Genomic DNA, 24307 nt, shown 5'->3' with positions numbered 1-24307 from the left:
CTATGTTTATAATAGAAAAGGTGGAATCTTTATACAGCAGAATTCAGAGTTTTTAGTATTGAACACAGTCTGCTCCACATTCACCTTTTGCCAATCATAGTCTGACAGGGAGGGAGTTAGCGTGGATGGGCACAATGCCTTTCAGTTAATGTGTACTTACGACCAATACTCACTGATATCAGTGAATGCACACTCTAGGATTCCACTGCTCATATTGGCTGTGGAAAAAAATATTGCACCACAGTTATTGGGCAAAGCTGGAGGTTTGATTAGCAAAGCAACAAATCAAAACTAGACTTCAGGTCTGTTATGTGGAGGCACTTAGCCAAATGGAAAACGTACTGTAAAACTATAAATAGGGATAAATAGTTAGCAAAGTGTCATAGCTACATAACTTTAGCGAGAATTGCCTTAACAAGAACTTGGGTGCAACAATTCAAATTGAATGGTTACACTGATTGTTGAGTAAGAGTCCAGTTAAAGAAGACTGGGAATACGATATTAAGGTGAAGTATGGAAACCTATTTTATAACATACTGATGGTATGCAATAATAAACTGCATTATTTCTGTTATGACTATCTGAAATTGTTTCTGAAGTATTCAATCTATTAAACAAGTATGCTAATAGTATAATTTATTTAAAAACGTTTTTGTCATTAAAGAGTTATGTTTCCTTCTTTCAGTAGACTACAGGTCAATAACTTGTAAGGTTTTGAACTTAACAGAACAATTTTAAAGTGCTAGCCAAACACAGTTTCATTTGCACGGTGACTGTAATTTGAAAATCTTCTGTTGTTAGTGATATGCAAATAATGACAATAAAAATGTTTGCATTCAGTGATGCAAATGTGTTGGTGCATCACTTGAGTTCTTAATTAAATAAGTCTTTGCATGTATTAAGGTACCTTGCTGCAAGTGCACACCAATGGACCTTATATATGCTCACAGAATGTGAAGTATTCAGCATATGTGAGGACTTGGAAAATCTCCAGATAATTGTTATTCCCTATCAGTACTGAATGACAAATATCTTGGTCTAGAAATTGCATCATGTCAGGATCATTTTTCAGTGTATTTAGGTTCGTAGGCCAATGCAAGTGAATGCCACTTCCACACCCCCAATGCTCCCAATTGCCTCCTCCTTTTTCAGGATTCTTCTTATGAACTTGGCCAACATCTTGGTTCCTCCAAGGCTTGGAAGGGGTGGTGGTTTCTAACAGTGAAAATAGACAGTCATTCTGATAGACAGGATATGGGGTCAGAACCTCAGCTCAATGTTGAAAAACACACCAATATTACGAACAGTCTGGTTCAGTCTGAGACAATGGCTGGGCAGGTAAGCTGCAATAACTGGAAAAGCTACAGAGTTAATGAGAGAGGCCAAAGATACTAATTTCAATCTGCCCAAGATTTAACAATTAAATTGAGACTCATCCATGACTGAATATTGGGCACAAGTTCTAAGCAATCAGGCATCACAGAGGCAGTAAAGGGGTTGAGTGAGGTGGGAATTGAATAGAGCTCAGTGCTGTCAGATTACATGTGGAAGCTGATGTGATGTCTTTCCATGTTGTCAACGAGGGCAACACATAGATGAGAAATAGGAAGACACCAAAGACAGATGCTCTGAGGGGGTTCTCCAGAGATAATGGAATTGGTTAGGTGGGGAGGCCATGACAGGAGATTCTCTAGCTATGACTGGATAGGTAAGAGTGTAATCAGGAAAATGCAGTCCCATTTAGCTATACAACGAAGAAGAGGATGGTGAAATCAACTGTACAAAGACTGCAGAGAAGTCACAAAGGTTGTGAATCGATACTGCACCATGGTCACAGTAACAGGGATGACATTTACAACTTTGATTCAAGCCATTTTGGTGCTAACCCAGAAAACCCTCACATAATTACCTCTCCTGACCACAAGTAGGCACATTATTTTTTATTGGCCTATCAGCAACTTAAAGTCAGATTTTATATTTGTGATGGTATAAACCAGGTGATAGTGAATTGGCAGCTTATTTCACATCTTCCATGATTTTAATTTTGGTTGAAGCCAATTTTGCTGTCACCCATTTTACACAATCACACAAAATCAAAATTATCCCTTCCATTTGGAAATTCAGTATCTGTGTATTAAACGTTTATTTGGAATTCTCTCAGCTTTGCAAATTTTACACATTTTTGCCTTTCTAAATCAGTAAAAGAATCTTGCTCTCTTTAACTTCTTTAACCTTTCTACCTCCTTATCTCTATACATTTACAAGTAACCCATCAGTGAAGGAGCTATACATTTTAATCACCATATTCCTGGAACGTATATTTGGGTAGTTTAACACAGGCTTTCATTTCAGTGACCTAGTATTCAACCTAATCCATGCTGAAAGGAGGAACGCGAGGTCCTCACAGTTATGCATGTGAAATGTGTGTGGACATTTTTAGATTCCCAAGCACACAAAACAACCCTGTCCGTATTGTGCTACTGAGATAACATTAAATTAGGAACTAAAAAAAAAATTGCTCTGTCAGTTGCTTCTGGGTTTGGACATAAAGCACATTTATGGGCTGATTAGAAGGGACTTTACACTGTGATTGTATGATGCAACAGGTAACATGCAAAGTGTGATTCCATGACCCAGCAGTCCCAGGTGAAAGTGGTGTTCGCATCATGGACAAGTGTGAATATACTGTGCATGATTTTCCTTCAATTAAAATCAATGGGCAGAAAATCAAATGTGGGTTGCCTGAGATACACTTGCTGCAAATGTGAGATCATGGAATCACTTCCAAGCACTGAACATTTATACTGGGTGCTAGAGTGAAAATGCATTCAGATTCCCAGTACTGACAAGCTTCATTTCAATAAATATTTTAAAATACAACTTTTAAAAAATATAACTGCATTATTTCATTAATATTGACATTCCAGAGTTTTTAATCATCAAATTCACCTTTACTAACAGCCTTTAACTGGATCAGCATTTTTGTCTTCCCTGAGCCAGGTTGTATGGAAACCTTTCATTTTCATTCCTAATCTTTCCGGGAAAATTTGGGTTTGGCCGATAAGCAGAATTATAATGGGTTCCAAAATGCTAGAAAATGCACAAAATAAAGTGTCAAAATCATTTCTGTTTCCTCAGGAAAGCACGGCTCAGATAGATTTCATACCTTCAGTACTCATATGCTTTTTCAGTAACATCGATATTTAGCATTGTTGCAAACTGTATTTTTACAGAATTTGTCTACCACGAGAAAATGTTGGACATACTTGCAACTTAAGATATCATCTGCCCATATTCCACTGCACACTTAATGCAGCTCCTTGTCTTCGTATGTCATAAGACATATATCCTGGACTGCTATTTGCAGCCTGTTCTTTGCTGAGTTTGTCTGTTGTATTTCCTGAGTGTATATCGGGTATTGTAAACCAAATAGCACCCAATCAGGTCAAATTCCAACTATCTCCTTCAAGCTCTTCAGCAACTTTAGGGGAAATACTGAAATCTCCAACTTTTAAGCATCAACTTTATCAACGTTCCATACATTACTTTTCCTTGGTCTTTTCTTAAATTAGCTCCTGATGAAGTACAGCATTCCAAAAATTGACTGTTGGATACATCCTTGAGGTAAGAACTCGCTGTAGAAATGAATAACAAGACTTTTCTACATATCCCTGTGGTCAGAAATTCTAGGATTCCTGCCGCACTGGCAGAATTGTAGTGGAGGAGAATTCCCAGCCACCAACTGGGAATGACATTGATGCATGAAAAACCCCTGGGATGGGGTATTTTTTAATAATTGGATCTAGATATTCATGCTTGTAGATGGTCTCTGCTCTGAAGAAGTGCCGGTGTTACTCATTAGAGCTAGAGGCCCTTAATTGGTGGAGGATTGCAATTTAAAAACATATTGTTCCCCCACAGCAAAACTAGAATCTGCATCCAGGAGGTAATTGATCACCCTACTCATCAATTAACCTTCACCCTTTATATTTTTGGGATTGTAATTGTGCCTGCCCACAGCAGATGTGGCTTCCTTTGTGCCTAAAGAAGTCACCGGACCCAAATCCCAGAAAAGCTCAGGAAGATGTCTCCAAATTTGATAGTAGACTTGGAAATGGATGGAATATTTGTCTTCTCTCTCCCAGTAAGAATTTGGGCCAGAGCATAAATTAGGTAGAAACAGTGGATCTGAATTTCATTCCAGATTATCACAGCCACACGAGTGTTCCACCCCAATTTCTCCCTCCCCTGCCCTGGAAATTGTGTCCCAAGCCATCTTTAAGTTATTTCCGTAGGTGCTTGCATTATTGCTATCATTTGTCTGTCGTCATTTCATGTAAATTTTTTCTCATGAGCCCAGTAATCTGCTGCATCATACCTTCCACTCTATTCTCTTTCATCAAAACATTCTATTCCGCTTTTTCTGGTCTGGTGCTAGGTATAGAAAACAAAACTTAGGTCAGAATTTTCCGCTCCCATTGGCAGAGGGAGTCATGGTGGGTGGAGGAGGAACAATATGGCGGGACAGCCAAAACTCAGTTTCATGCTGGCGTAAAAACACAACAGGATCATCCGATGGTGTCCGCCATGACAGAACACCAATCCCACTGGAGGCCTGAGTGAACCTGCTTTGCATCCCAGTAATTGGATGCAAAGTAAGGACCGACTGGAATTGTCTCCCCATGCCAGATTTATCGTTACACCAGCAGGAAAACACGCTGGCACAGTACATGTCGGGACTTACCGTTAGGGCCTTGCTCAGATCGCGGACATTTGCAGAGCAGAAGATGCTGGAGCCCTACAGCTACTGGACCCTGGAGGAATACGTGCATCGCATGCTGGGTGGCTTCTCATGGACGTGGATTTACAATGAAACAGCTCTCAGAAGGTGGGAGGTTTCTGTTGATGCTTCGGGCCTGCTTCGGGAATCTCGGAATTGGCAATGGGCTGCTACAACAAGGGGGAGGAGAAGAAGGTCCAGCTGTGAGTGGGAGAGGAACGTATAATGGGGGGCTGAGGTTGATAGTGGGGGGAGAAAGGTGCTGGAGGGGGTAAGGTTGGGAGGGGGAAGAGGGAGTACGGTGGGGGGGTGTGTAATGGGAGTGAATGCGACAACTGGGGAGGTAGGTGTAAGCGGGGAGGAAGGTGTAAGGGAAAGGAGTTCAGATGGGGGACGGAGATCAGAGGGAGGAAGGAGTCTGGGCGAAGGAAGGAGTCCAAGGAGAGGAAGGACTTTGGAGGAGGGAATGAGTCCGTGGTGAGGAAGGAATGCAGGGGAGGGAGAAGTCCGGGGGGAGGACGGAGTAAGGGGGGGATGTCCAGGTGAACATGCAAGGGAGGTGTCTGTGGAGTCAATGACAGCCTCCTACGGAGACAACTGAGGGTGGGAGTGATAGGAGGGAATAGTGAGTATGAGGGGCAGAGTGAGCCAGAGGGTGGAAGGGTGAAGGTGCAAGGGTAGCATAGAAGGGACAGCGAGGGTGGTTGGTGGGGACTCAGAGGCAGACACGGACCCTGAGGGGTGGGAAAGAAGTGGTCGGGGGGGTCAGTGTGAATGGGGGTGGGATTCTCAGGAAGGTAGGAAATGCCCACATTCACCTATACATCCTGGAAAGCGTTCTGGTTGGTAGGTGATGGTGGGGAGGTGGAAGGTGATGCCAGGGGGGGCCAATAGTGATGGGGAAAGGACATGAGTGACAGGGGGAGGGGAAAGGATGGGGGAGCTGAGCAGAAACTTGACTGTGCCCATGCTTATCAAATCAAAAACGAGCAGAGCCTCATGTTGGATGGCAGAGGTGCTGCATGGGAATGCGATCAGTGGGTGGTCAGAGATGCAGGTCAGCTCTGTGTAAGAGAACCCCAGCAGGTAGCATTGAAAATGTTCGGGACATTGAGATGAGTGTGATTGAGGAAGGAGGGCACAGGGGAGTGCTTGCATGAGGCTCCTGCCACAGACATAATTCTCCCTCCAGAATCATTTGTGGTCCAGATGTGTGCAGCTGAATTGCTAGTGGGGGTGGGGGCAGATGCAGAGGGAGGACTCACGAAGCCTGTAAATGAAGCTGGAAAACATCAGGCGGAATCGTCTCAGATTTGCACTCAGTGCGGTAGCGGGCAGGAAAAAGAACATTTTGCACGCCAGCCACAATGGTGGCTTTTTACTTCATATTGTCCCAATCCCGCCTTATTAATTATGCAGCCACAGGAAAGAAGCTGTCTCGCTGGCGGGTAGCCTCTGAAATTCCCACCACAACAGTACCTCATCGTTTCCTCACTCCGGGTGCCATGTCTAAACTGCAGCAGTGCACACAGTTCTCGATGCTTGCAGCCCAGTGATGACATGGCCCTGAAAGCCAAGGAGAGCTCAGTGACCCGTCACTGGAATGCCTTTTGGAGGCACACCGTGATGTCCTCCACTCCTGCTCTGCCCACAGGAGGTCCAGCAATTTCACCACTTCAGCTTGGGAGGTGGTGGCAGAGGTGGTCAGCACCAACGCTACACAGAAAAGCTTGGCCATCCAGTGCAGAAAGAGGATGAATTATCTCATCCGTGCCGCCAGGGTAAGGCAACCATCTCATCACTCTAAACTCACACACTCACGAAGCCATCACACATTCACTGGCATCTCACTCACTGCCAGCTCAAGAGACATCACCACTCACTCTCTCACACAAACCCTAATATCTCCATCTGGCTTCATCTCCTCTGGAGACTGCCTCCTCAGCCCTCACCATCTTGAGGCCACTAGCACAGATCAACATGTGCTCCCAGACACCCTGGGATGCCCCCCTGACCCTAAAACAGCCCTCGCCCTGCAGCCTCTTCCCTTGTCTGAAGCCACTTCTCCCCCTTCCCCAAGCAAGCCCTAGCCCTGCAGCCGTTGAAAAGTCACCCCTGCTTTACGACTGGTCTGCTAGGTAGAGACCTGCCCGTGAGTCCCCTAAAAGTGCTGTGGTGCTGCCTACAAAGCCTGGTGCTGATGACGGCGAGTGCTGCTTGAAGCTAGGTAGCAAACAAACCTGGAAGTCCCAAGCGAAGTGCAGCTCGTCAGGTGCGCACTGGTTATGTACAGTTGTGAAACACATCAGCGTGCTTGGATGATCCATCGTGGGTGGATGATTCCTGCAGGCTGGGCTTATAATCATATGCAGATGTACTAAAATGAAGTTCGCGACGTGTGGCAACAGGAAACACAGCCCACCATTGACGGGCAGAGTGGACGATTTCAAACTGCTTTCACAACATCGTGAAACTGAGTTTTGGCCTTCCCACCATATTGTCAGTTCATGCCTGCCATGATGCCCGACACCAGCAGGTACGGAAAATTCTGTCCTCCATTACACATTATTCAGTGAAAGTGCATATATTTTCAGATTATAAAGTGGCAAAATGAGTTTACCTGTACAACCACTTGTGGTCAGAAATTCTTAACTTTTCTAGGCCTACGACTCCTTCTAAGTGCTGCCCTGACATCCACCTTTGCAATGGTTGGCCCTCTTGCCTCTGATGACCTTGGTGTTGGTCCTCTGGAGAGCAGAGGCCTTGAGGGTCCCGGCTTGCTTTGGCTGTCCTGTGGGCCAGCTGCTCCCTCTGCGGTGACAGAGGATGAGGTTGAGGGGGGTCACAGTTGAAGGGGTCTCGGAGGGAGAGGACAGCCTCTGAGATTCCTGAGTGGGTAACCCAGGGATGTCCAGCTGCCGCTCCTCCTTCCTTTGGATGCTTGAGGGCCCCAGCCTGACTCCTTGAGGGGGCGACATCGAGGTGTCCCATTTCCAGCTCACGTTGCCAATACAGGAACACACCCATAGCTACCGGGATGGGATGCAGGTCTGAGCGCATCTCCACGCTCTGTCGGACCAGGCTCTCCATGGCGTCTGCCATCTTTCCCATGGAGACCTCCATACAGACACATGTGGGCACCACTTCATCAGAGGTGGACGCACTCCTCTGACTCACGTACCACTCTGTTGAGGGCTTTCAACAGCTCTGCATGACGTTCCCACACCTTCTGCTGACTCTCCAGGGAGGCCGAATCTAGAGGCTCGTAATATGACTCAGACCTTACAGGTGCCCCTTCCCCAGCAGTCCTCCAAGTGTCAGGGAGCTCGGCTGAACCTGCCTCCTCCTGCTGCAGACATGTGTCTGTGCAGTGATCATCAGATTGTGAACCCAAGCCTGCTCTAGATCTAGGTCCCACTAAGGTGTGTGTCTCTGCGCTGGTGCAGGGTGTGTGTAAGCACTGTGACGGGTCTTCCAGGCTGCTTATTTCCAGATCTTCAATGGAGGAGGTGTCCACTTGGCTGGAGGTGAGGACATGGATGGAGCTGAGGGACTGGCTGGCTGAAGATGTTGGTCACTTGGCAGACCTCCCTGTGAGCCAAAGTAGAGATAATTCGTGCATGACAGCAGAGTCAAAAGCAGGAGAGAGAGCACTTAGAGCTTTGTTGAGAGAGGGATGATGTGGTGTAGGATCCTCACGAGGGTGTTCGCTGCCGACCTCACCGTCAACGCAGGCACGGTCCACTTCCTCACCAGTCAGCACGATGGCACACTCCTCAGAGTGAATGAGGGGCCTAATGTTGGCTACTCCACCTCCGGGTTGGGACCTCTCCCTGTTTTTGTTAGCCAGCTTGTCCTGATTCCCTGGGTGACCAAAAATCTGTCTGTCTCAGCCTTAAAAATATTCAATGATAGAGCATCTACAACTCTCCGGGCTAGAGAATTCCTAAGATTCACAACCCTTGAAGTGAGGAAATTTCCCCTCATCTCAGTACTAAGTAATCAACGCCTTACCCTGAGACTGTCCCTATTTTCCCCAGCCATGGGAAGCAACCTCCTGAGTTTGGATTGTCAAGGGAATCATGGAGACTCCACAAACTTTTAAAAATAGCAGACGGAACCCGATTCCGGGATTCTCACCCCCATTCCTGGAGCCCCCAATTTTCGCTGGTGCTGGAGAACACTCTGCATTCCCAACCTGGCTCATTCCATTGAGAGGGTCGGCATCTCCTAGCGTCACCCGCCCCCCATCCCCAAAATTTCCGTAGTTGAGCCATCTTCTCAAGGACCCATGGCTCATGGCCCCTCAGGGAAGCCATGAACCATAGCCTGGATGCGGGAATCTTTTGAAAGATAACTTCAAAAGGTCTTACCATGTCCCCCAAGCCAACTCATGATCCACACCCACCCCCAATGGCCCCTCATACTCTCCATGCCAACCCATGCCCCCACTCACATGCAATGCCCCCTCAGGCCCTCCATGTCATTGCAAAGCTCTTCCATTCCCATTCACCCACTATACACTCTGTACAGAACCAATGAATCCAGGGAGGGTTGGGAGCCCAGACATCCATTACTTTGTGGAAACAGGTGGACAGAAGGGAAAACATTGCTTGATTAATAGGTTCATAAGTTTTTCTTTCTTAGACCTATTTTGCACTGGCTCAATGCTTATTTACATTAGATAAAGATGTGTCAAGTGCTTATTGTTTATTTCGTTGATACTTTATAGGTTTAGCTAATTTACACTCTTTTAGGCATTTCTTTTAAGAAAGTTATGAATGGCTGATTTTAAGCGTTTCCACGCATACCATTGTTATTATAGGGTTCATTGGCTCTATGCAGAGTATATACTGGGTGAATGGGCACAGAAGTGCTATGAGTTGGCATGGAGGGCATGAGGGGCCATTGGGGGTGGGTGGGGGAATGAGTTGGCATGATTTGGCATCAGTGGGTGAATGGGTGGGTGAGGCGGTGTGAGCGATGAGGTCTAGAGGGCCTGATATTTAGAGAGACAAATTGGACAAAGTCTCAGAGAACCAAGGTGGGCCTTTCAAACTTCCCACCTTGGCACTTGACAATCGCTGTGACTGCTTCCGACCTGCATCTGGGGGTGGGGGGCCCGACCCCTTCCTCCACCAGCAGCTACCCCCCTCCACCAGAACAAAAATCATAGCATCTGGATACATTTCCCCAGGTTTGTGTGCCAAGACAGGAAATTTCCTGACTTGAGCTACCTGCCTTGGTAATGAAAATCCAACCCTTAGCATTCTACCCTGTCAAGCCCCTTCAGAATCTTGCATGTTTCAATTAAATCATCTCTAATTCTTCTAAAGTCCAGAGAACATAAGCCCAATTTACTCAGCATCTCATCATGGGCAAACCCCCTCGTCCCAGGAACAACCACCAAGGCAAATACACTCTTCCTTAGATATGGAGGCCAAACTGCGTACTCCAGAGGTGGTCTCACCAAAGCCCTGTGCAGTTATAGCAAGACTTTGTTATTCTTGTACTGCAAACCCCTTACAATAAAGGATAACATGCAATTTGCTTTCCTAATCTCTTGATGAACATGTGCACTAACTTTCTGTGTTCCCTATGAGTGCCTCTGAAGTTCAAGTCTTTCTGAGCATTACAAGTTTCACACCTTTTAAAAAATATTCTGTTTTTATATTCTTACTACCAAAGTGAATAACCTCACACTTCCCCAAATTGTATTCCATCTACTACCTTTCTGCCCACTCACTTAACCTCTTTGCAGCCTCCCAGTGCCCCCCTTACAGCTTGCATTCCAACCTACCTCTATATCATCAGCAAACTTAGATACATTACTCTCTATCTCTTCGTTTAAGCCATTGATATAGATTGTAAATAGCCCAGGCCACAGCACTGATCCTTATGGCACTCCACTAGTTACAGCCTGCCAGTGTAAAAATACCCTGTTTATCAATAGTCTTTGCTTCCTGTTCATTAACCAATCCTCAATCCATACTAATATATTACCCCCAACTCCATCTGCCCTTATCATGTATTTTTATCATGCCACCTTCTACGTAAGAACATAAGAACTAGGAGCAGGAGTAGGCAATTCAGCCCCTAGAGCCTGCCCCGCCATTTATTACGATCATGGCTGATCTTATTTCGGCCTCAACTCCAATTTCCCGCCCTCTCCCCATAACCTTTCAACCTGTTACTAATTAAAAATCTGTCCACCTCTTCCTTAAATTTATTCAGCGTCCTGGCATCCACTGCACTCTGAGGTAGTGAGTTCCACAGATTCACGACCCTTTGCGAAAAGTAATTCCTCCTCATCTCTGATTTAAATCTACCACCCCTTAGCCTAAAACTATGGCCTCTCTTTCTAGAATTCCCCAGAAGGGGAAACATCTGCTCCACGTCTACTTTGTTTATCCCCTTTAGCATCTTATATACCTCAATTAGCTCGCCTCACATCCTTCTAAACTCTAGTGAGAAAAACAGAGGAGCCTCAGCTCTTGATCCTGTCCAACAGGTATGAGGTACTTGCTCCCTGTGTGGATGAGGAACAGGGCTGTAGGGAGGATGAGCCAGCTGACCATGGCACCGTGGCACAGGAGGCCATTCAAGAGGAGGGTGAAAAAAGACAAGTGGTAGTTGTAGGGGATTCTATAATTAGGGGAATTGATAGCATCCTTTGTAAGCAGGTTATCGAGAGTCCCGCATGGTATGTTGCCTGCCCGGTGCCAGGGTGAGGGACATCTCTGACCAGCTTGAAAGGATATTGGAGAGGGAGGGGGAGGATCCAGTTGTTGTGGTCCACGTCGGGACAAATAACATAGGTAAGACTAGGAAAGAGGACCTGTTTGGGGATTATCAGGAACTAGGAACTAAATTAAAGAACAGGTCCTCAAGGGTTATAATCTCCAGATTACTACCCGAGCCACGTGAAAATTGGCATAGGGACACGAGAATAAGGGAAGTAAACACGTGGCTAAAGGAATGGTGCAGGAAAGAGGGTTTCTATTTCGTGGCGCACTGGCATCAGTATTGGAACAGGAGGAATCTGTACCGTTGGGACGGTCTCCGTCTGAACCGATCTGGGACCAATGTTCCAGCGAAAAGGGTAAATAGGGTGGTCAACAGGACTTTAAAGTAGAAAGTGGGGGGGAAAGGAAGGGTAAAACTCCAAGAAGTATGACTAATGGGAAACAAAGCAGCAGCTTAGCGTGTAGGGGAGTGGATTCAACTTCATGGAAAATTATGAAAAAACTGAAAAGTAAGGAGAGGCTATTAAAGTCTCCAGAACACAAAATAGGACAGAGTGTTTGGAAAGGGCTAGGAATCTAACTTCAAGCACATCAGATAAAGGGACGACAATGAGAAAGGGGACGGGAAATACAGGACTGAAGGTGTTATATCTGAATGCACGCAGTATACGAAATAAGGTAAATGAGCTTGTGGCGCAGATTGAAATTGGCAGGTATGATGTGGTGGGCATTATGGAGACATGGCTGCAAGGGGATCAGGACTGGGAGCTAAATATCCAAGGATATACATCCTATCGAAAAGATAGGCAGGTTGGCAGAGAGGGTGCTTTGTTAGTAAGAAATTAAATTAAATCGATAGCAAGAAATGACGTAGGGTCAGATGATGTAGAATCTGTGTGGGTAGAGTTGAGGAACCGCAAAGGTTAAAAAACCATAATGGGAGTTATTTACAGGCCTCCGAACAGTAGTCAGAATGTGGGGCACAAGATACACCAGGAGATAGAAAAGGTGTGTAAGAAAGGCAAGGTTACAATGATCATGGGGGATTTCAATATGCAGGTGGTCTGGGAAAATCAGGTTGGTAGTGGATCCCAAGGAAAGGAATTTGTGGAATGTCTATGAGATGGCTTTTTGGAGCAGCTTGTGGTGGAGCCCACTAGGGAACAGGCAATTCTAGATTTAGTGATGTGTAATGAGGCAGATTTGATAAGGGAGCTTAAGGTGAAGGAACCCTTAGGAGGAAGTGACCATAATATGATAGAATTTACCCTGCAATTTGAGAGCAAAAAGCTGGAATCAGATGTAACGGTATTACAGTTGAATAAAGGCAACTACAGAGGCATGAGGGAGGAGCTGGCCAGAATTGACTGGGAGATGAGCCTAGCAGGAAAGACAGTGGAACAGCAATGGCAGGAGTTTCTGGGAGTAATTTGGGGGAGACAGCAAAAATTCATCCCTAGGAAGAAGAAGCATACTAAAGGGAGGACGAGGCAACCATGGCTGACAAGGGAAGTCAGGGACAGCATAAAAGCTAAAGAGAAGGCATACAATGCGGCGAAGAACAGTGGGAAACCAGGGGATTGGGAAGCCTACAAAGACCAACAGAGGACAACTAAAAAAGAAATAAGGAAGGAGAAGATTAAATATGAAGGTAAACTAGCCAGTAATATAAAAGAAGATTGCAAGAGTTTTTTTAGATATATAAAGGGTAAGAGAGAGGCAAAAGTGGACATTGGGCCACTGGAAAATGACGCTGGAGGAGTAGTAGTGGGGAACAAAGAAATGGCGGAGGAACTGAATAGGTACTTTGCGTCAGTCTTCACGGTGGAAAACATGAGTAACATCCCCAAAGTTCAAGAGGTGAGTATGGTGGCAATTACCAAGGAGAAGGTGCTAGGAAAACTGAAAGGTCTGAAGGTGGATAAATCACCTGGACCAGATGGATTACATTCCAGAGTTCTGAAGGAGATAGCTGAAGAGATATTGGAGGCGTTAGTGGTGATCTTTCAGGAATCACTGGAGTCAGGGAGGGTCCCAGAGGACTGGAAAATCGTTAATGTAACCCCCCTGTTTAAGAAGGGAGTGAGGCAAAATATGGAAAATTATAGGCCGATTAGCCTGACCTCGGTCATTGGTAAGATTTTAGAGTCCATTATTAAGGATGAGATTTCAGAATACTTGGAAGTGCATGGTAAAATCAGGCAAAGTCAGCATGGTTTCATCAAGGGGAGGTCATGCCTCACAAATCTGTTAGAATTCTTTGAGGAGGTAACGAGTAGGTTAGACAAAGGAGAGCCAATGGATGTTATCTACTTGGACTTCCAGAAGGCCTTTGACAAGGTGCTGCACAGGAGGTTGCTCAGTAAGATAAGAGCTCATGGTGTTAGAGGCAAGGTACTAGCATGGATAGAAGATTGGCTGTCTGGAAGGAGCAGAGAGTGGGAATAAGGGGGTCCTTCTCAGGATGGCAGCTGGTGACTAGTGGAGTTCCGCAGGGGTCAGTGTTGGGACCACAACTTTCCACTTTATACATTAATGATCTAGATGAAGGAACTGAGGGCATCCTGGCTAAGTTTGCAGATGATACAAAGATAGGTGGAGGGACAGGTAGTATTGAGGAGGTGGGGAGGCCACAGAAGGATTTGGACAGGTTAGGAGAATGGGCAAAGAAGTGGCAGATGGAATACAGCGTGGGGAAGTGTGAGGTCATGCACTTTGGTAGGAAGAATAGAGGCATAGACTATTTTCTAAATTGGGAGAGAATTCAGAAATCTGGAGTGCAAAGGGACTTGGGAGTCCTAGTCCAGGATTCTCTTAAGGTTAATTTACAGGTTGAGTCGGTAGTTAGGAAGGCAAATGCAATGTTGACATTTATTTCAAGAGGACTAGAATATAAAAGCAGGGATGTGCTACTGAGGTTTTATAAGGCTCTGGTCAGACCACATTTAGAATATTGTGAGCAATTTTGGGCCCCGTATCTCAGGAAGGATGTTCTGGCCCTGGAGAGGGTCCAGGGGCGGTTCACGAGAATGATCCCAGGAATGAAAAGCTTAACATATGAGAAACGTTTGAGGACTCTGGGTCTATACTCGATGGAGTTTAGAAGGATGAGTGGGGATCTGATTGAAACTTACAGAATACTGAAAAGCCTGGATAGAGTGGACGTGGGGAAGATGTTTCCATTAGTAGGAGAGACTAGGACCCGAGGGCACAGCCTCAGAGTAAAGGGAAGACCTTTTACAACAGAGCTGAGGAGAAACTTCTTTAGCCAGAGAGTGGTGAATCTATGGAATTCATTGCCACAGAAGGCTGTGGAGGCCAGGTCATTGAGTGTATTTAAGACCGAGATAGATAGGTTCTTGATTGGTAAGGGGATCAAAGGTTACGAGGAGAAGGCAGGAGAATGGGGTTGAGAAACTTATCAGCCATGATTGAATGGTGGAGCAGACTCAATGGGCCGAAGGGCCTAATTTCTGCTCTTATGTCTTATGGTCTTATGGTCTAAGCCTAAACTGCTCAATCTCTCCTCAGAAGACAAGCCCCACATCTCTGGAACCAATCTAGTGAACCTCCTCTGAACCGCCTCCAGTGCAACTACATCCTTCCTCAAGTAAGGGGACCAAAGCTGTGCTCAGTACTCCAGGTGCGGTCTCACCAATGCCTTGTACAGTTGCAACAACACTTCCCTATTTTTATACTCTATTCCTTTAGCAATAAATGCCAAAATTCCATTTGCCTTCCTTATTACCTGCTATACCTGCATACCAGCTTTCAGCGATTCATGCACGAGGACACCCAGATCCCTCTGCACTGAAGCATTCTGAAGTTTCAGGAAAAAAAAATCCTTAACATGTCACATGAGATGGGACATGTTCATAACTTACACTAAAACTTTATTAAACTTTTTAAATCCCTATATGAAACCTCATCCTGCCAGTGGACGAGGTGTCATGTTTTTTCTATTTCCCCCTGGGGCTTCTGGCCTGCCCACCAACCTTAAGGTTGGACGAGCAGATCCTTTAATTGTTTAAATGACCCTGTCAATGGCCTCAATTGGCCATTGACAGGTCGGCGGGCGCACAGCTGATTTTGCTGCGGGCCCACCTTCCTGAAAATTTAAATGGGGCGGGATGATATTGGGGGTTCCCCCCGACGTTCATCCCGCATCGGCGAGCGGGCCCCGCCCCCTGCTCGCCGACGGCAAAATTCAGCCCACTGTCTCCACTGGCTATAGCTCTGCCTTAGAAGTTGAAAGGGTGTTAGTGCACTTCTTTGGAATTTAATTCATAGGGGGCATTAGCGCCTCTTTAAAGGTAACAAGATCCCTGCTGGTTTCTGAAGGTTAAAAATTCTTCTGGTATGAGTCATGGCTAGTCAGGCATGTCAGGCTAAAGCCTTTGTCCATTTTTAAAATAAAATAATTATTTTATAAAGTAGCTAGGTTGACGTAGATATATATTTTCCTTCCTGTCTTCTGGACGGGTCACGCCTCCCCCGCTGAAGAAAAATGAAATGAATTCCGTTTCTTTTCATTTTTCTAATGTGGTATTAGGGAAGGTAGAATAGGAAGTGCAGAAGTATACAGGCATTTTCACATTCATGCTGGAACATCAGACACACAGTTCGCAGGGGAAATGGCAGTTCCCTGCATGGGGAAGTCTATTCAGTGCTAGAGCTCTGACTTCCCTCTTTTGGAGGTCAGGCATTCCCATCTCCTGATTAAACATCCTCAAAAATGGTCTGGGGGTTTTACAGGGTGGTTAGCATTCAGGGGACAAGTGGGGGTTAAGCTACTCTGGACAATCCACAGGGGAGTGCTGGACATCTCACTCCGTGGTTGCCATACTCTGGGATCATAGGACTGAACTGCCCATGTCCAGCTTAGCTCTTGCCTGTCCACTTTATTAACTGTGGGCTCAGGGGTTCGGACCCAGAGGCTGGGGTTCGGCTGAGGGTCAGGAGAGCGGGGTATTTTAAAGGAACCTTGACCTCTTTAGGGGATTCTGGTTCAGGGTCCAGTCAGGCACTAGCACAACTGAGAGTTCCAGCTTCTGGTGCTAGGTGCTTTTGGCTGGCACAGCAGCAGGCAGGCAATTGGCCCCTGAACCTGGGCCAGCCTTTCTGGGCCAGGAATACAGGCAGATGGCCAGCTCTCTGGCAGGGGTCATTCCTGCATCCAGACCAGATATGGCTACAGGGCTGTAGCCTGGCGGGGGTGGTGGATCATTTTAAAGGGGGTGTTAACTCTGTCCAGTCCTCTTGCAATTCTGCATGATGGTGCGTGAGCACGGGGTCCAATCTGGTTGGGGTCCCTCTGCTGGTCAGTTGCATGATAGGTGCAGTGTCTTTTGGGACACTACTGGGGGATGGTCAACTCTTGTTGTCCCTCAGAGTGGCTTATCAACTGGGTGAGGCATCACACTCACTCTTTCTGGGCCAAATTGGGAGCTTTTCTGCTCCTGGTTTAAATTCACCATAATGTGGTCAGTGAGATCAATCACTGGCTTCCTGGCTGGGGCCTTTGGCTTTGGACCTCCAGCTACCCTCCTGGTGGCTTTTCAACTGGGGAAGTTATCTCACTCGCTAATAACCTGTCTTCTTTCAGGCTTTTCAGCCACGTAGGGCATCTCCTTCACTATTTCTTTCCCTCCTTTAGGACTTCTTTGGTCCCTATTTAACTTGGGGATATTTGGGGAATCTATTTCAGATTCTAGCTGATTTCTCTGGATCCCGTTTAATTTTACTGGTCGGGCTTCAGCCTTGCTACCTTCGAGCTCCTCTTGCCCGAGGTCTGTGGGTGCTATTCCACCTTTTTGGGCCTCTGGGCCTTCTCTAGCTATCTGCCCTTCTGCAGATTTCTGCGGCTTGGTCTTGGCCTCTTTTCTTTCGCAGGCTAACACCTGGCTGCCAGCCAAATCGTTCCCAAGGAGGAACTCGATTCCTGTACTGGTAGTTCAGGGACAATTCCTACTGCAACAGGGCCGCAACAAGGTCACACTCTAGGTGGTCCTTATGGAGGGTGCACAGATCCTCCTCCCACTCCACTGAACAGGGCTTTGGCCTTCAGGGAGGACTCAGTGGGGGGCATGTGGGGGAGGGGGCAGGTTTAAGTTTCCCTCTAACATAAAGGATAGGGTGGCCCTTGTGTCCCAGAGCAGCACCATGGACTTGCTCACATTTTGAGCCGGGTAGGGGAACACCGTTCCTGAAAAGGCAAAACTCCAGAAGTTCTCTGGGAGTCAGTCCGGCTCAGACATGCATAGTGCCATGCCCTCCAATGGATAAGTTTCTGTAGCGAGACTCTCTGCTGCACTTTCCATCGGGTCCTTTGGAGGGACTACTCGCATGAAGCCCTACTAAACCAACGGACTTACCTTGCAATCTCCAGCATTCAGGTCTGAAATGGCCTATTTGTTGCAATGAGAACACACCGGCCTGCGAGAATCCTCCTTTCAGGCTGTTGGGGGGGTGGTTCCCACACCCGCTTTTGTGTTTTCTTTTCTGGGTGGGGAACCTTTTCTATCTAGATCACCCAGTTTCTCTTTCCAACACTCAAGTGTATAGTTTGGAAAGAGTCTGTCTGAGCTAACAGGCCTATGGGTCACATGGCCGTCTGCTGTGACTGCTGTACCCCTGGCTGTGAGGATTCTCTGCTCCTCTAGGTGTATTCACAGGTTGGAGGGTAGGCAAATTTTGAATTCCTCCAACAGTACTAGTTCACACAACCCCTCATAGGTGGGTGGGATTTTTAGGGATATTGTCCATTGGTCGAAGGAGGTTTGTTTCAAACGTTCAAACTCGATGTAGGTACAGGTTGGCTTCTCACAAACGTTCCAGAGTTGCTGGCGATATGCCTCTGGGACTAACTCGTAGACACTTAGGATGGAAGCCTTACTCTCCTAATAATTTAGAGACACCTCAGAAGGAACATGGAGTAGACCCCTTGGGCTCTCCCTGACAGTTGCCCTTGAATTAAAGATATCCAGGTCTCTGAGGGCCGTTTTAGCTGTCCTGCTATTTTCTCAAAGGTGTAAAAAATTACTCCATGTCACTCTCTTCAAATTTGGGAAAGAATCACACATACTTGAGGGTCTCAGAAAGTGGTTCCGGATTAGGGGGATAGGGGTTGCTGTCGAGTAGGGAGAGATTTTCACTTGCAGCGGTTAGTTGTCTGCTCGCTCTCTCCCTTTGAGCTGCTAGCTCCATTTCCAATTTTCAGAGCTGGAATTCTCTTTCCTTTTCTTGTTCCCTTGCTCTCTCTTTCCTCTCTCTCTTTCCCTCTCCTGTTCCTTTGCTCTCTCGCTCTCTCTCCCTCTTTCTTTTTCTCTCTCTCTTTCCTTAAATTCTAGCCCCAGTTTAAGTTTTTCCAGCTGGAAATTGGCTGGGGGAGGGGATTCAGAATCATGGCTCTTCATCCGACTGCTCTGCTGGCAAATCAAATCCAGACTTTCTACCAACACCAGGATTTGTTTGTTTCTTTTGATTTTGCTGGGTAATTTGGACTGTATCTCCCGAGCTACAGCTTTCAATTGATCTGTGCTTAGAGTCTCCAAACTTGTCCGCTCATATTCTCTTGCTGGACAAACATTTGGGCATGAAACATTGCCATTTTCTTAGTGGTAGGACAAGGATTTTGCTGTGGTAAGTTACTTGTCTTAAAATTAGTTCCAGCCACTGTGTTTTCCTCTTTTGGCTTCCAATTGACTCCCAAAAGGCATTCGATACAATGCCACACAACAGACTTGTGAGGAAAGTTATAGGTCATGGAATAAAAGGGGCAGTAGCAACGTGGATTCAAAATTGGTTGAGTGATAGGAAACAGAGAGTAATGGTTAATGGGTATTTTTTGGGCTGAAAGGAGGTTTGTAGTGGAGTTTCCCAGGGTTCGGTATTGGAACCCTTTCTCTTCCTGATATATATAAATGATCTAGATCTTGGTATGCAGGGGACAATTTCTAAGTTTGCAGATGACACAAAAGTTGGGAAAATTGTAAACTATGAGGAGGACAGTGTAGAACTTCAAAAGGACATTGACACATTGGTGGAGTGGGTAGATAGGTGACAGATGAAGTTCGATGCGGAGAAGTGTGGGGTGATACACTTTGGGACAAAGAGCATGGAGAGACAGTATAAAATAAAGGACATATTTCTAAAGGGTATGCAGGAGCAGAGAGACCTGGGTGTATATGTACATAAGTCATTAAAGGTGGCAGGACAGGTAGAGAGAGCTGTTTCTAAAGCATGCAATATTCTAGGCTTCATTAATAGGGGCATAGAGTACAAGAGCAAGGAGGTTATGCTAAATTTATGTAAGACACTCATTAGACCTCAGCTGGAGTATTGTGTACAGTTCTGAGTGCCACACTATAGGAAGGATGTGAATGAATTGGTTTACAAGAATGGTTCCAGGGGTGAGACACTTGAGTTATGAGGAAAGATTGGAGAAGTTGGGACTGTTTTCCTTGGAGAGGATAAGGCTAAGAGGAGACTTGATAGAGGTTTTCAGAATCATGAAGGGTCTGGACAGAGTAGATAGGGAGTAACTGTTCCCGCTCTTAAACGGACCAAGAACCAGAGGGCACAGTTTTGAAGCGTTTTCCAAAAGAAACAAATGTGACCTGAGAAAAAGCTTTTTCACTCAATGAATAGTTGGGGTTTGGAACGCACTGCCTGGAATGTGGTGGAGGCAGGTTCAGTTGAGGCATTCAAAAGGGCATTGGATGATTACTTAAATAGAAACAACGCGCAGGGTCACAGGGAAAAGACCGGAGATTGGCATTAAATTAAAATGCTAAGAGAGCCAGTGCATCACACAATGGGCCGAATGGCCTCATTCTGCACCGTAACAGTTCTGTGATTCTATGGTTATGTGATTGACTCTTTTATCTCTAATTTGGCTTATCTGTTAACTTGGACTCAGGTCAAATTCAAATTGGATCAATCCCGGATTTGAGCTCCCAATTTCTGTTATGGGCAGGAAGGGGAATAATTTAAACAGCCCTGATTTCTCCTTTCACTACTCGTCCACAAACAGAAAGGTGTTTTTGATTTCTGATTTCCCCCTTTATAAGTGGTGGCATAGTTTCCCCAACCCTCCAGTTTGGAGTGATCCAACCCTCTATTAATAACCCCACAGCAAACTCGAGATAAGGTAAAATAAGAGGGTTGGTTTATTTTACACATACACAAAATGCAAGAAGGTGTTTTTGCAAATTCTGCCCCCTTTTTGCACTCAGAGAATAAAAGAGGGATAAGGGTAAGAAAGGGGAACTGGGCAAGACCACAATAAAAATAAGAGTTATGATTTCACGTGAGTTCAGAGTAAAGAATCAAAGCTCCAATGGGGTATTCCTTCACAGGTTAGCAAGCTGAAACTATTGCAGGGTGATCTGTCTTCCCAGAAGCGATGACTTCCCCAATGGATTAAGACATATGGAGATGATTGAATCTTATCGGCCCAGATACAGAAGTTCTGATGTTCCAGCAGTTCACAGTGTAGATGAGGGCCAAGCAATTTACCTGGACAGAGCCCTTTCTGGTGCTACCTGTTAGGTGGTAAAATGTTAGACTGCCTGGGTTCAGCTCCACATGGCAATATTACATGTTCTAGAAGCTTGGGGTAGGTCATGTGACATACCTCCCACTTCTTCTCTCTGGTTTTGGACAAAGGATGTATCTTTCCAGGTCTGGAATCTTGAGAGGTTTAATAGTGGAGTCAGGGTCCCTTTTGTCCTTGCAGACATACCGTCTTCGTTGGCCACAGCTCTGCCTTAGAAACGTAAAGGGTGTTGGTGCATTTTTTTGCAATTTGATTGTCTGCAGTCACAGGGGGCATTTATAGGTAACAAGGTCCCTGCTGGTTTCTGAATGTTAGAAATTCTTCTGGTATGAGTCATGGCTGGTTAGGCATGTCAGGGTAAATAAAAGCAAAATACTGTGGATGCTGGAAATCTGAAATAAAAACATAAAATACTGGAAAGACTGAGCAGGTCTAGCAGCAGCAGTGGAGAGGGTGGAGCTTGGGAGAGATTTGGTGAAGCCTTTGTCCATTTCTAAAATAAAATATAACTTTATAAAGTGGCTAGGTTGACATACAAATATATTTTCCTTCCTGTCTTCTGAATGGGACTCTAGCTCATCCATTATCTCTGCAGCTATTTCATTTTAGAACCCTAGGGTGTAGGGTCCTGGAGTTTTGTCAGCCTTTATTCCCTTAAGTTTCTCCAATACGTTTTCTCTGCTGATATTAATTACCTTAAGTTTCTCACTCTTATTGGCTCCTTGGTTACCCTCTATTTCTGGTTTGCACTTGTGTCTTCTACTATGAAGACAGACACAAAGGATGGTACTTTATGCTCTCCCTTATGGTGAGTTTGGAGTTGGGGTGGACGTTTAACAAGGGTCGCAGATGGGTCTTTGCGACCTTGCTTCCTCCATACTGATTAAGTCTGTGGCAGGGAGGCCTATGGACAGCTGCCAATTAATGCCCAATTAAGAGCTTATCCTGCTGCTGCTGGTATTAAACCAAAGGTAGGTGGGCCTGTCGCCACACAGGGATCACATTGAGCAAACCTGCGTGGGTTGCTTGTGGCCTCCCAACGGGGGCAGGTCCCTCATTCAATGGCACTCAGTGCCTGATCGAGGGACCTGGCATCGGGAAGGAATGCCGCTGAGAACCAACCCTCTACCCTTGCTGCTGACCACCCTACACCTCCTTTCCCGTGAGCTCCCATTTCGCAAAACCCCTCGCACAATCACCCACCTGTGTCCAGGGATCCAAGGAAGATCCAAGGCCTTGGGTGTTTATGTTTCCTACAGTGTCTCCCCGGTGCTGCTGCTGAGCAAAGGAGTTGCCGGCCTCTATTGGCCCTGGGGTCCTTGACCCCATTGAAAGGTGACCTCTCAACTGCCTGATTGACAGAGTGCCATACCAGGAGGAGACAAGTCAGTGGCCAAAACCCCCATAACCTTCATAAAATTTTCCCCAAAATATTTGTGCAATGCTTGCCAGTTCCTCATTCCCCATGATCATTTTTCCTGTCTCTACTTCTAAGTGACCAATATTTAATTAGTACTGTTCTCCTTTTTACATGTTAAAGCTCTTACGAACTGTTTTTATATTCTAGCTAGTTTATTCTCATATTCTATTTTTTCCCTTATTGTCAACTTTCTGGTGGCCATTTGTTGGTTTCTAAAGCTTTCCCAATCCTCAGTCTTGCTGCTAGTCTCTTCTTTTAATCCAATACTATTCTTTAGTTCTCCACTAAGCCAGGGATGAATCTATTTGAGTTTTATTTTTTTAATGCAATGTATTTTTGTTGACCATCTTAAATTGTTTCTTTAATTGTTTCCTCTGTTTAATTATGACCACACTTTTTAGTCTGTTCACCCAATCAATTTAAGTCAGTTCACCCCTCATACTTATGTAAGTAGCTCTGTTTAAATTTAAGATTCCTGTCTGGGGCTGGAATATGTCGCTTTTAAAAATAAAATGAAATCCATTTGCATGATGATCACTTTTACCCAGCAGATCTTTTACTATGATAATAATTAACCCTGCCTCATTGAACAATAGTGGATCTGAAATAGCTTTATTCTGAGTTAGTTCCACAATGTGTTCTCCCAGGAAATTCCTGCAGAAGCAGAAACCCAAGGCGGGTCACCTTTGTCAATTTGATTGGCCCTGTCTATATGAAGATTAAACCCCCACAATTATTATATTGCATTTGTTGCAAGTTCCAATTATTAGTTGCTTAGTGCTCTGTCCAATGGTATAACTATTGCTTGGGTCCCTATAAACTACCCCTACCAACATTTTCTGAGCCTTGCTATTCCTAATCTCTACTCATACTAACCCTATTTCCTTCTGAGCCAAGATCCTTTGTCACTATTCCCCTCATGTCATCCTTTATTATCAGAGCTACTCCTCCTCCTTTCCTTTTCTATCTGTCTCTTCAAAATATTTGGAATTTTTATTTCCTAATCTGTGTCACCTTGTAACCATATTTCCATAATGATGATTAGATCTAAACCATTTATCTAGATTTGTGCCACTAGCTCATCTTTCTTATGATAGCTATTGAATGATTTGTGCATTCGGATAATGAGCCTTTCATTTTACTTTTTGATTTATTTACTAAATTAGTAACTAGTTAACTAAAGTAACATCAATTTACAGTCTCTTTAGATTAGAGACAAAAGAAAAAAACTCATAAACTGCAGGTAAAACAAATAGAATAAAAATCAGTACCTCCATCTTCCACTTGCGCCAAATTCCTGACTTCACACTCGGTTCATGAAGCTCTCTGTTCCTGGATTACTCTGTTCATTCACTTTATTTGCTCTAACTCCATTTACACCTCACCCCCCCGACCCAAGCCCACTTGGTTCCGTAATCCTTATTACCTTTGTCTAACATAAATCTATCAGTCACTGTTTGGAAATTTTCAATTGACACACTCCAGCATCAATAGCTTTTTGGGGGAAGCAGTTCCAGTTTTTCAATCCACTTTGAGTGATAAAATTCTTCCTGACAACACACCTATTAGGAGGTTTTTCTCCACGTGCATATATGCCATGGGCTGGATTTTCCCTTCGTTGGGCGCGGCGGGCGGGCCTGGGAGCGGCCGTGAAACCAACCGCTGCCCGTGATCAGGCCCCGGCCGCAATTTCACGCTAGGCGGGCCAACTAAGGCCAACTAAGGCCAACTAAGGCCCGCCTAGCATGAAACACAGCTCGTCACTGGCCGAGAAGGGCCGAGCGGGGGTGGGGACCTGTTTG

General features: G+C 45.5%; 1 protein-coding gene across 1 annotated transcript in view; it reads left to right on the top strand.

Annotated features, from left to right (window-relative positions):
* The first annotated feature begins 364 nt into the window (after positions 1-364).
* The window catches only part of LOC144685697 (urea transporter 2-like), a 150689-nt gene continuing 126746 nt past the window's right edge, over positions 365-24307 (top strand). Inside the window, exon 1 of the mRNA XM_078550513.1 lies at positions 365-506. The gene's annotated coding sequence lies outside the window, so the exon portion shown is untranslated. The remainder of the gene's footprint in view (positions 507-24307) is intronic.

The sequence above is a fragment of the Cetorhinus maximus genome, chromosome 1 (genome assembly GCF_964194155.1).
Source record: "Cetorhinus maximus chromosome 1, sCetMax3.hap1.1, whole genome shotgun sequence".
NCBI classification, from domain to species: domain Eukaryota; kingdom Metazoa; phylum Chordata; class Chondrichthyes; order Lamniformes; family Cetorhinidae; genus Cetorhinus; species Cetorhinus maximus.
Note: the sequence above shows the minus strand (reverse complement) of the source record. Positions and strands in the feature narration are given on the sequence as shown.